The sequence below is a fragment of the Corvus brachyrhynchos genome, unplaced genomic scaffold (assembly GCF_000691975.1).
Source record: "Corvus brachyrhynchos isolate BGI_N302 unplaced genomic scaffold, ASM69197v1 scaffold133, whole genome shotgun sequence".
Classification (NCBI taxonomy): domain Eukaryota; kingdom Metazoa; phylum Chordata; class Aves; order Passeriformes; family Corvidae; genus Corvus; species Corvus brachyrhynchos.
In genome coordinates this window covers 787,638-799,466 of record NW_008237249.1, presented here as the reverse complement: position 1 = coordinate 799,466, position 11,829 = coordinate 787,638, and the positions used below count along the sequence as shown (strand labels likewise).

General features: G+C 52.6%; 1 long non-coding RNA gene across 1 annotated transcript in view; it reads left to right on the top strand.

Moving 5' to 3' along the window:
- The first annotated feature begins 805 nt into the window (after positions 1-805).
- LOC108445716 overlaps positions 806-11,829 on the top strand; it is a 14,890-nt gene continuing 3,866 nt past the window's right edge. Inside the window, exon 1 of the long non-coding RNA XR_001860671.1 lies at positions 806-835. This is a non-coding gene — a long non-coding RNA (uncharacterized LOC108445716). The remainder of the gene's footprint in view (positions 836-11,829) is intronic.

The following is an 11,829-nucleotide window of genomic DNA, read 5'->3' as shown; positions in this document are numbered from 1 at the left end:
CCCAGAAAGCAGCATTCCCTCGCAGGATCCCAAACTTCTCGTCCTCCGACGGAAGCCTCTTGACTTTCAGCCACCAGAATTACCCCAATTTTTTTTTTTAATGTAAATATCTGTCTTCTCAGCAATAATATTTTTCCATCAGTGATTATTTTTTCCTTAGTGCTGAGCGCTCACTGTGGTTTGCAAATCCAAATTATTTGGGGAAAAAAATGGGAATTTCGGTTTCCATCTGCGGCCTGAACCCGAGTGTTTTCAGGGAGAGTACTCCCGCCTCCAGGTGCTCCTGCAGGGATAAGAAAATGCCCTTTTTAGTCCCAGATTGGATGTGGAATCTTGGCCCAGGAATGGCTAAACGTGGAAGGAGCAGCTGCCTGGAGAAACAAACACCTGGCAAAATATTTTGGGGGATTTCGGGATGAGTCATCCCAGGGCGTGTTGGGGAAGCTTGGCCCCAGCTGCAGCCTGTGAGGTTGCTTTTAGTCCTGCAGAATCCTATGGAATTGCTGAGGTTGGAAAAGGCCTCCGGGATCATCGAGTCCAGCGTGTCACCCAGGCCGGGAGTGCCACGTCCAGGCATTCCTCGGGCACCTCCAGGGATGGGAATTCCAAACCTTCCTGGGCTGTTCTGATGCTGACAACCCATTCCATGAAGAAATTCCCACCTCCTTCATCTCTTATTCCAGGACACCTCCAGGGTTCCAGGACTGCTCCAGGGATGGGAATTCCAAACCTCCCTAGGCAATTCCAAAGCCTGACAACCCGTTCCATGAAGAAATTCCCACCCGCCTTCATCCCATTCCATCTTTTCTCCTTTCAGCTCTCCTGCTTGGAGGAGGTCCATGCCAAGATCCATCCCCATCCCTGGGAAGCCGGCAGAATGTCGGGAACTCATCCCAAGCTCATTAAAATCCCAATTAATCCCCTTTATCCATCCGTATTCCTTCTCAGCACAGTCATTAGGCACGGAGAAGGAGCAGGCAGGAAGGCTCCGTGCTGGAAGTTCCCAAATTGGTGATTTTTGGACTCTTCCCAGAGTTTTGCTTTTGCCCCAAGCCCTCCTTGCCCTGTGGAAGGGAAAGAATCCATTAATTCCATAATAAAAAGGGAAGGAAACAAAGGGAAATATTGTTGGGAATGGTGGGGAGGCGCTGGGAAGTGGGAATGGGCAGAGCTGCTCCTTCCTCCAGCTGTAACCACATCCCAGCTCAGCTCCATCGGGACTGATCATGCTCCCAAATATTAATGATGATCAGTCAGAGCCGTGGGGGATGAAAATCTGCCTGGAATTCCAAGAAAAGCTTCAAACTGCAGAATGAGGCTTGGATGCCCACAGGTCCCGGAGCTGGGACAAGGTCCCTGCGGGCTGAGCCGTGAGGAGCAGGCTGGGAATTTTGTGCCTCTGGAGAATGGGAGCGTGTGGGAAGGAAGCAGAAGGTCAGAATTCCAGAATTCCGAGGACGAGGTGCAGGACCTGCGGTTGGGAATGGAGCAGAGGAAGGAAACCAAAGCTCATCCCAGCTGGATATCAGTGCTTGGGAATATTCCTGTGCTGCCACATCCCAGGGGTTCCCATGAGGGACACTCATGGATTCATCACCTCAGCCCTGAGCAACCCCCAAGGGGCATCCAGGCGGGAAGGACGGTGGATTGCACACGCCGTGACGGAGCAGGCACATCCCTCCCGGGGATCCCTGTTCCCTGGGTTTTGTCCAGTCCTTTCCAGCTGTTCCCTGTGAAATCTTGGCAGGAGCCGGAGTTTGCTGTGATGGAAGGAGGCTGCTCCCTCTAACCCCTTTTCCCAAGAAACTGCTTTTCCAGAGAGTTTTGTGAAAACTGCACCAAACCTGGGGTGTTTTCCAGGGAAATGAAGCAGCTCCAGAGGGAGGAATTCACAGGAAGCTCAGCCTTGGCATGGCACATTCCTTGGCAAAAAGAGGAATTGGAACCCCAGAGCTGCCGGAGCCAAAGGCATCCAGCTTGGATTTCAGTTGGGAAAATCCCAGGAGGATCTGGGGGAATGGGCTCAGCCTTTAGGAACAGGCTCCTGGTTTTTTGCCACGGCTTTTTCCTTCGATCCTGTGTATCCAGTGCCTCGTTCCCTGCAAAACCAGGCAGGAGGGAATATTTACCCAGTGAGGTCAGCAGAAAGCTGCCTCCAGCTGGGAGTGGGCTGTGCAGGTGTCCAAGAATCCAAGGATTGTATCCCTTTGGAAGCACCAGCCCCGCTTGGAGCATCCCTGGTTCCTCCCCACCCTTCTCCCGCCGCTCCTTTCGGGATAACAATGGCAGGATCCAGGTGCTTTTCCGCAGGGCTCTTCCCATTTCCATGCTGGCCTTCACCAAATTCCATAGGGATGCTCCGGGAGCAGCCACAGGAGAGCTGGGCTGGCTCCCGGGAAAGGTGAATCCCTTGGAATTACGGCAGGGGAGGGAGCACGTGGAGCGTGATCCCTGATCCCTTTCCAACACGGGAGTTTGGCTGTAACTAACCAGTGAAATCCCATCTCGGGATGGAGGACAGGTCCCAGTCCATGGTTTTGGTGACTGTTCCCACTTTCTCAGCGCTGCATCAAAGCCCCAGAATTCCCTTTGCGCCATGCATTCCCTTTCCACAGGCAGAACCAGTGCTGGATGCCCACAGCCATGGCACGGAGGAGGATCCTATGGAAACGCTGGAAAAGAGGGAAAACCCCTTTTAAATCCCTAAGGAAGCATTTCTTCCCTGGTTTTGGGTAGGAAAAATACCCCCTTGGAGCAGGGCATGGGATCAAGGGAAGATTTTCCCCCGGCTGTGATTCCCAGCCCGGCAGCGCAGGGAATTCTCACTTAGCATTCCCCTTTTCCCTTGCTGAGGCAGGGAAATTGCAGCGGAGGCAATTCCAGCTCCGGCACATCCCTTGGCGGCAGCGCCCGGCTCCTGTGGAGCCGTGATAAGGTGGGAAAAGTCTCAGGACACGTTCTCCATCCGGAAAACCCTGCCTGCCTCTTATCTTTATTGCCCACATTCCCAACAATCCCAAGTTTTATTTGCGGAGCTCTCGTCCCGAAGGTTGCGAGGAGCTCCGGCGCATCCAAGGGCCGGATGGATCCAAGGGGGGGTTTACCAACAGCACGAGTCCAGCACAAATCACGGTGTTCATCCCCCGGCAGCCGGGAGCAGGGAAGCAGAACTCGGAGCCTCTGGAAAAGTGCTGATGGTTTCCTGCCTTGCCGGGTCCCTCCCAGCAGGAAGTCGGGCATTGTGCTGGGAGCGCTGAGCTTTCCGGACAAATCCCGCCGGGATCCGTGTCCCGCTCTGCCGTCGCCTTGGCCATGGAGCGACGCCCTGGCTTCCCAAAGCAGCTCCAGGAAAACCTTGGGATGGGCCTTAAAGCCAGGCTTGAGGCAGGGATTTGATCCATAAATTCTGTTAATCCGGCCTCGGTTCTTATGGAGCGAATCCAAAGGGAGCTGCAGGTTCTGCCCCAGGCTGGAATCCAGTCTGGGATTCTGGGAAGACTTGGAGAAATTTCCCTGGCCAGAATCCATTCTGGAATTCTGGGGCTCTGGGAAGATTTAGGGACAATTGCCTGGTTGGAATCCAGTCTGGGATTCTGGGATTCTGGGGTTCTGGGACAATTTGGGGACGCTTCCCTGGCTGTAATCCGCTCTGGGATTCTGGGAAGACTGAGGGACAATTCCCTGTCCCACTGAGCCCCATCCCAGCTCCAAAGGGATCGGGAGCACATTTGGGATTGAATCCCAACCACTTCCCAACTTCCCAGCTCGGGAACTCCAAGCATCCTGGCCCAGGAGCAGGGATTGATTCCTGTATAAATCACCACCATGGAGCAAAGGCCATCCCATTCCAGGAAAACCTGAAATCCTGGGAATGCCCCCAAAAGGGCAGGATTTGCTTCTTCCCAGAGTCCCAGCAAGGAATCAAAACCTTGCTTGACTTTTCCCAGGAATTTTCGAGCTCCTTTTGTTTTCCCCCTTTCTTTCTCAAACTTCCCAATTCCCTAGCTTTTTCCAAGCCCTCCATCAGTTTTCCAGTGGAGGTGGTGGGAGAATCCCAGCTCAGCCGGGATTATTCCCCCATCCCATGAAAAAGTCATGAAGCAGCTCCGGATCCCCTCTGCAGCCCCTGGCTGTGGAGGTGGCAGCTCCTGCCTTCCTCCCATTGAATTCCCGAGCAGCCCCATTTCCTTGGATAAATAGCAGTGGGAAGAGGGAAAAGAGTTAAACCGGACCAATCCAAAGGGAAGAACACTTGGAGCAACATGGAAAAGGAGAGCTTGGAATTGCTCTGGAAATCCCACCAGGCTTGGCTCAGGACTGGGAACCTTCTCCATGAAAAAAAAGGGATTTTTGGTGTTTTTCCTAATCCAAACCATGGAACTGTTGGAACAACAGCTGGGAACAGCACAGGGCTTTCCTTCCCTCCCGTTTTCCAAGGAGTTTTAATCCATCTGTTCCACACAAACCGTGGGAGCCGAGGTCAAACCTGCCTGGGCTTGAAGAGGGTGGAACAGGAACCCTTTGGGAATTCTGTCATTCCAGCAGCCCCCAGAAGGATGTGGCATGCTGCTGATCCTGCCACAGAGGCTCTCCCATGGGAATTCCAGGCTCACGCATCCCGGAGGGCTCCAAGGATGTGGGTACGGAACAGGGATCCCGGCTCGGGATTTCGGGAAGCACCTCACAGGATTTGGCTTCACACCGCTTCAGTTCCTTGTTCCTGGATTCTCCCGAGGATCTGGAAGGGAAGGAGCCAGCCCGGGATTGCTCTCCCGGCAGCCACATCAGTCCCATCCCAGATTTTCCTCTGAAATTCCAACTTTGGAATGTGCCAGCAGCATTTTTTACCTTTGGGGCTCCAAGGGCAGGGTGGGGCACTTTTCCAAGGATTTCTCCACAGCCAAAGGGGTCGGAAAGTTGGGATCTTCAAGGTAAAGCCCGAAGCATCAGCAATTCCGGGGAATATTTCCTTCTTTTGGCCCAGGTGGGAACAGGAATTTTATTCCCGCTTAAATCCACTGAAGCTGAACGCACAGGGAGAAAGGAAAGGAGGATCCTGGGATTTTTCGGGATTTGGGAAGTGGGCAGGGAATGCCCAGGAATTGCTGGCACTGGGGTCTGCAGCATCCACAGCCTGAATCCCATGGGATGTGAGCTAAAACCAGGGAATTGTTCTTCCAATCCATGCGCTGCACTTGGGATGCAAATTTTGGAGTGGCAACGAAGCTTTCCCGCATCTGGGATTTTGGGAATGAGGCCTGGCCCACTTTTTCCTACCTCAAGTGGGACTTCCGCCTGAACCCTGGGCCCTGGAAAACAAATCCATCAAAAAGTGGGAATGGGCTCCCTCTTATCCCTGGCTTTGTGTTTATACTTGGATGTGGGATGAGGTTGCTATGGAGTAATGTTCCCTAAGGATAATTCCCTGTTTATCCTGGATTCAGCTGGATTTGATGGGAATAAAGCTCCGGCAGCACTTCCCAGCTGGCTCCCCACACATCCCGAATTCCTTGGAAAAACCTGGAGCAGCTCCTTGCAAAAAAGGATGGATGCGCCAGCCAATGCCACTTCCCTGCCTGTGGAATTGCTCCTGATCCAAAGCACCCGATTCCCTGTGGAAGCACATGCCAAAAGTGATGGAATCCCAGAAATTCCTTCCGAATTTGCAAAGGAATGGGAAAAAGGGGGAAAATACGGAACTGAGAATTCCCAGTTGGAAAAGATACCCGGAGTCAGCATCCAATGGGGAAACAAAGGGATCTGGGATAATCCTCCAATCCAGCAGTAGAATTGCCATGGGAACATCCCATTTTTCTCCCCTCCCAGCCACAAACTCCAAGGCCTTCCCAGAATCCATCCCTCCTCCTCCTCCTCCTCTTCTCCAAGGAGGAAGAGCTGCTGGATAGAAGGCAAAGAGCTGGAAAAGGGCCCTGGTGGGCGGGGGGAAGCAGGGATGGGGATGCTCCCAGTGGGAGCAAGCCGGGCTTTGCTGGGATCAGCTCCCGCCGGGAATGGCCTCCACGTTTCCACGTGCTTCGAGCCGTTTTCCTGCCAGAAGTATTTTGTAAGGAATTTTTGACCTTTCAGCTCCTCTCCCTTCTGAATTTTGGGATCTCTCCTTGGATTTGGGGAGCGAGGCTGGAGCGGCCTCATCCTGGTGTGGGGGGGGCTCTGGAATTCCCGGTGGATGGCAATATCTATAAACCCCTTTCTTTTTTATGGAATTTGTTCCCTGACAGGATCCAGCAAAGGGATCCCACATTCCAAACGGGATCATCGCGGGGTGGGAGACGGGAGCAGGGGGAGAGGATTCTGGGAAGATCGGAATCAGGAGAACAACAATCCAAGGCTGGAATGACCTTGGAGCCCATCTCATTCCCACCCCTTTGGAAAACGAGGAATTCCTTATCGGGGTTGGGTTTCCCCCTTTGCGGAGCCGCATCCCGGGTTTTTTGGGATTTCTTCCCTTTTCTCCCTCTCTCCAAGCCCATCCCGCGGCGCTGCGATGATCCCGGGAGAGCTGGGAAGGGTCGGGAGGAGCCGCTGATCCCTCTGGAAAATCCCACCCTGCTTTTCCTTCCACTTGTTGCCGCCCTGCCCGGGCACCACCCGGCGCTTCCCGAGCCTCTGGAATGTTTCCAACCCTGCCTTTCCCTTCCCATTCCAGCGCCGCCTCCTTCCCGGGATTCTGCACATCGGCGGGAAAAGCCATGGGGCGCAGCTGGGCCGGGCCGGCGTGAAAACAGCTGGAAAATGGGAAAACAGGGACCGATCCAGCTGGGAGGTGCCGGCATTGTGCCAGGGCTGAGTCATTCCCGGCCCTCCCAGCCCCTTCGGCTGGGAATAACATTTGGGAATGGCCGCAAATGCCCGATTGGCTCCGCGCGAGGTGGAGCTGCAGCAGCCGGGGAGAGATCCCACTTTAACCCCGTCCTTGGATTTGCTGCTTGCGGGAATTTGGGAAAGGTTGGAAGTTCGGATCGTGCCACAAACGGAGCAATTCCAACAGGAGGGGGAGGGCAAACAGGCAGGAAATTCTGTGGGATGAGCAAACATTCCAAAGGGAAAAGATCTCTATTCAATACCAGAGCCCAGCGCTTCCCTGCCTCTGCTCCAGGAAAAAACCCCATGGATCTGTGGATACACCTTCCTGGATCCGTGTGTGAGGTGTCCGAAACATCCCGAAGGAAAACGGGATTCCCCCATTCCTCCATCCCGGATCCCGGAGCCTTTTCCAGAGCCGTCTGTCCCCATTCCTGGGATCACGAGGCTGGATCTGGAAGCGCTTCCTTTGGGATTCTCCCTCTGGCACCACACGGGAACAAAAGGATCGCCTTGGATGCCCTGGTCCCGGTTTTAGGTGGAAATAGGGAATTCTGCTCCCCACAGCTCCTGTTTTCCATGGAAAACACTGTGTGAAACAGAGGGGAAAAAAAAGAGGGAAGCACCTCCTCATGGATCCCCTGGAATGCTTCCTTCCCGTGGTAATTCCACGTTTATTCAGGCAGCGCCTGCCTATGGATATGGTCCCATTTATTATCATTAGTTATTGATTATCAATTATTAATTATTAATTGTCCCGGAAATACTTGACCTGGAAAACTGATGAGGAATGCGCTAAAAGCGGGAATGCCCATGGACAATCCCAATTCGTGCCAGAAAAAGGCTCCCAAATATCCTAAAGAGGTTCCCTCCCTTTTGCCTTCAGCTCCCCACAAGGAACAGACACGCAAATCCCAGGAAAAACCACACCAGAATTCCCTGTCTTTGTATTTTGGGGCGGGAGTTTTCCCAGTTTTCCTTTCCTTAGGCACTCCCTTCACGGGAATGGGTTGGACTTCCCTCAGGACCAGAAGGAGCTGCTAAATTCCCTAACGGCTCTTCCTGGGAATAAGAAGGAATTGTGCAGAGCTGCAGCATTTCCCCCGCTCTGGCTGCTCCGAGCTCCAAATCGCAGCGCAGCCCCTCCGGATGGGTTGGAGAAATCCCGGGATTTCTTTGTGCATGCGCCCTCCAGGTGTCCTGGTGGCATTCCAACATTAATATCCCGAAATCTCCCGCTGGAAGGAAAAGCGGGGAATGTGGGCTGGGATTTAATTCCGTCCTCTCCTTCACCTCCCTCTGCGATTCCAGAGCTCCCCCGGAAATATTCCTTGGAGAATATCCCGGTGGGAGGAGGGCTCCATCCACGTGGAAGCCTCTGAATTCCCTGTTTTCTCCATTTGGAGGAGAGGTTGCTCCCGCCCCACATTCCCACCCCAGACCACCCAGGACAATCCAGGCAGCAATTCCAAAGCTCTGAACACAGGGAAAAATTCAAGACTGATAAAAATTCCCTCGGATAACCAAGGAAGAGGGAAAAGATCCCTTTGGATGAGGATTTTCCCCAGGATGATTGTCCTGTTCCCACTGGGATCTGAGGAGCTTTTCCTTCTTGGATGGAAGGCTTCCAGAGATGTGATTCCCACTTTTCCTGCTGCTATCCAGCCTAATATTCCAGCCGTGCTCCAGCCCTTCCACTCCCAGGAGGAGAGAGTTTGGGAAGAGCACCCCACTTACATCCCAAAGGAATTTCCAAGCATGGATCTCCTGGGGTCCAGGGGAATTTCTCCTCCCGGGAATCTCAGGGACCGCTTCCAAATGGAAATGGAAATGGAATGGAAATGGAATGGAAATGGAATTCCTGGCTTCAAACACACAGTGGGCTGGAAAAACAGGACAAAACTCAGGGGTCGTGTCCTGACTTGGCATCCAGCGGAATCCTTGGAGCCACTCAGAACCCCTGGAGCAGCTCCCTCCCACCTGGCAGAGACCCCACGGAGCTCCTGGAATTTTAGCTTGGACTTTATTCAGAGGGACATGGAATTCCTGGACCTGCTCCAGGTTGTTTGGAACACCCCCAGCTTTAGCCTGGAAGTTGCTCCAATGTTGGAAAAATGTGGGCAGGAAAAACAGATATAGGCAAGGAAGGATGGAAAATGCTAGCCTGGAATCTGGACTCCAAGGAATAAAGTCCCTCATTCCATGGAAAGGAGGGAGATGCCTGGAAGGAACGGGATATTTGGGATGGGAACTGCTCCTTGCTCTCCTCTGTTCCATCCAGGTGGGTGTTCGGCCGTTCCATGAGAGAAAATCATGGAATGGTTTCGGTTGGAAGGGATCTTAACTCCTCATGCATTCCATGGGCAGGGACACTTCCCACTATCCCGGGGTGCTCCAAGCTGGCCTGGGACACTTCCAGGGATGGAGCAGCCAGAGATTCTCTGGGAATCTGTGCCAGGGCCTCCCCAGCCTCCCAGGACTGGATTTATTCCCAGCGTTCCATCCAAACCTGCTCCCTGGCAGCAGGAAGCTGTTCCCCTTCTCCTGTCACTCCATCCCTTGGAAATAATCTCTCCCTATTTTTCTTGGCTCCTTCGGCTCCTGGATCATTCCAAAGCTTTTCCAGGCTGAGCCATCCCAATTCTTGGAGTCTTTCCTGGCGGCAGAGCTGCTCCATCCCTCTGATTATCCCAGTGCCTCCTCTGGATTTGCTCCAACAGCTTCACGTCCTTCCTGAGCTGGATGCAGAATTCCAGGTGGGATCTCCTGGGAGCAGAGGAGCAGGGATGTGAAAACCTAAACAAAGCAATTCCTTTTCCCAGCGCTTGGAATTCTGTTCCCATTAAAACCCCGCGAATTCCTGCTCCCTTACATTGCCCAAATTCCCAAAATTTCGCCTGACAGGAGCTGCCCCATTCCAAACGCCTTCCCGGAGCTTCCCAGCCCCCTCTCCGTGTCCTTGGGATGTCTCCAGAGGGAGCCGAGTTCCTCCAATTCTTTTCCCGAGCAGGTGTCCCCCGCTCCGGCTCCATTGTCCCGCATCCCAATCCCGGGATTTGCCGCTGCTGACGTCACACATCCCGCGCCCTTTTCCTTCTTTTTTTTTTTTTTTTTTTTTTTTTCCCCCACAACGACGTTTTTAAACCAATTCCTTCTTTTTCACCAATTCCCGATTTAAAAAAAATTGGATTGAATTGATCCTACGGGATATTCCCTTCGGTGGGAATTGCGCTCTCCAGGAGATTGTTGGGATTGGATTCTTCTGGAAAACGGGGGGTTCTGGATGTGTTCAGCCTGGGGGGTTGGGAAAGGAAATCCTTTTAAAGTTCCCATTTTCAATGGGAACGGCCAAGAAAATCGAAGGAGTTTGGAATATTCCATAAAAATCAAAGCAGCACCAAAAATTCCCAGAAATATTCCCACATAAGCTTGGAATGTGCAGATCTCCCTGAAGGTGATGGGAGGGAGCTTTCCTATCCATGACACTCCTGGAAATAGGGAAATTCCAAAATTTTTTGGGGGGAAAGTGAAAACAAAGGCACTGGGAAAAGGTTTCTAACTTTATTTTTGCAAATATTCCATGAATATTCCAAGAAGTTCTTCCCTGGGACAGGATTCCCGACTGGACTTCCTGCACATCGTAATAAAGAACATTGCCACCAATTCCTTAATGATCCTGGAATGACTTTCAATATTTAAATGATATTTAAATGATATTTAAATATCTGGGGATTTTTCCCAGTTCGGGGAAAAATCAGAGGAGCTGTAGTTAGTAATTCCCAGTTTTTCTCCAGGAAAACTTGGTTGGATAGAAAAAAATGCTGGTTTGGGTTGTGGAAAGAAGTTGTCGGTTGGAATTTTGGGGGATCAGCTGGGAAGACAAACCATGATCCATGTTTTTCCTGGCAGCTTTTGTGCTGAGCTCGCTTATTCCAAGTCCAAAAAAAAATCCCCCCCCCGCTTCTGGAATTCTGGATAAATCCAATCAGAAACAGCATCCAGGTGGGTTTTCTCCCTCCCAGGGTTGTTTTTTTTTTTTGGGGGGGGGGGGAAGTGGTTGTCCCAAAATGCTCCGGGTTCCGAGCATTGGCTGTGGATCCCTGAACCCTCACTCGGATGGGAGATTCCAGAAGATATCCCAGCAGCCAGGGCTTTCCCCGGAATGCTGTGCATGAGCAGGTCTGGGAATAATCCACAGTTCTTATCGGGATTTTTGGCAGTGTTTTTATTTAGGAGGGAAGGGAAGGAGGAGATTCCTGGTTTTCATTTCTCTGTTGGATCACAGCCATTCCCTGAGGAATTCCAAATCCATCTAACCCCATGAATCCTGGAATGGGCAGTGGATCCATGGCTGTGCCAAGCAGGAAAAGATTCCCCAGACTGCCAGGGTGAAATCCTGAATTTGCTGCTGCCAGAGGGAAGCTCCAGGAGAAATCCTGGGAATGCAGGGAGGGAGCTGGGATCATCCCGGCATCAAGGCCTGGTGCAACCTGGGCCGGTGGAATCGTCCCTTCCCTGCTCTTGGATGAGCTTTTCCAGGCCGAACCTGGAATTCCGTGAGGAATCCTCATCCATGGAATGGCAGCGGAGCCCGGCCGAGCTTGGCTCCATCCTGGCATTCCCAGGCCCTTCCCACGGCCCAGCTCCTATTTCAGGGCTCTTCCATCTATTTAAAGAAAGGGGAAAAATGCGCTGGAATCTTCGCGCGTGCGCAGCCAAATATTCCCTGTTTTTCAGCGGCCGAGATCCACGGATCCCACGGCTTCGGAGCCGGGATGTTTTCCTTCCCCTTTTAGCAACACGTGCCCGAAAGCTCCCGGCCCCTATTAGGGCTTAAAAAGCTCCGCTGCGGCCGGAGGGAATAAATCAAATTCTTGGGAGGGAAAAAGAAAAAAAAAAAAAAAAAAGCAGGAGCGGCACCAAAAAAAAGCAGGAGCGCGGCGTGTTTTTCCCGAAACTTTGGGACGGGAGCGAGGAGCCGGCGGGAAAGGGAAGCCGGGGGGCCCA